Below are 878 nucleotides of genomic sequence, written 5' to 3'. Positions count from 1 at the left end.
GGGGGGGGGGGGGTGAGTAAGCGTTTAAACGAGGGGCGGCTGGAGGAGCTGGCGTGAGGGGTGGGAGAGTGGGGGGAAGAGGGGGAAAAGAAAATGGGATGAGGGGGCTGGAGGGTCGAATGGGATAAATGGAGACGGGAAAAAAAAGTTTGGTCATGGGTAGGGGGGGAGGGAGGGGTGACCCACCCCTGTCGATACCGCACGTATACGCCTACGGAGAATCGTGGATCGCGACCCCATAAAATATGAATAACAATCGCGAGTGCCCCGCGATACGCGTCGCCATTATCATCGTCTTTACGATCGGCCGGAATTTTTATGTTTGCTATAGAAAATTCACCCTCTCCGAGGCTTGCGGCGCGTCCGCGACGGACGACAAGGGCAAACAGAAATTGCTACTCGAATTTGTTCCGGCTTTGCCTGGTGGCCGCGAAGGACCGAGTGGGAGGGAGATGGGAGAGGGTGACAAAAAAAAAAGAGACAAAGATCCATATACCGAGGGTGCATAGAATTTTACGAAGAGTCCCGTGAAATAGGAATAGGGGAAATTTGGTTGATTTTTTTTTTTAGGGGGTGTTTCGATGAATTTTTTTTTTTTTCTTTCCCCTAGATTGGCACAACTGTCCCGTATAGTGAAGCAGATTGAAATTTTCCTTTTTTTCATTTTCACGGCTTGACGGATTGTACCTTATACGTGTATATATATGTATATATTCGTCTAATGTACTTTTGTTCCCTTAACGTTCACGCGTCTTTCTTTATCTCAGGTTTAATTAACCTCGCGACGCATTATCGCTCAAGCACTTTTATTTGATGCTTCGACACCAGAGGCCTATTGGGCGCTTTGCTAATTAGCTCAGTGCTGCCCCCCCCCCCCC

General features: G+C 48.9%; 1 protein-coding gene across 1 annotated transcript in view; it reads left to right on the top strand.

The window, feature by feature from the left end:
• Window positions 1-878, top strand: part of LOC107273347 (transcription factor Sox-2) — a 248,390-nt gene that overhangs the window by 37,010 nt on the left and 210,502 nt on the right. The window lies entirely within an intron of this gene.

This window comes from Cephus cinctus, unplaced genomic scaffold, assembly GCF_000341935.2.
Source record: "Cephus cinctus unplaced genomic scaffold, Ccin1 Ccin1_scaffold1576, whole genome shotgun sequence".
Taxonomy (NCBI): Eukaryota; Metazoa; Arthropoda; class Insecta; order Hymenoptera; family Cephidae; genus Cephus; species Cephus cinctus.
The sequence above is the reverse complement of the archived record's forward strand: the minus strand, read 5'-3'. Positions and strand labels throughout refer to the sequence as shown.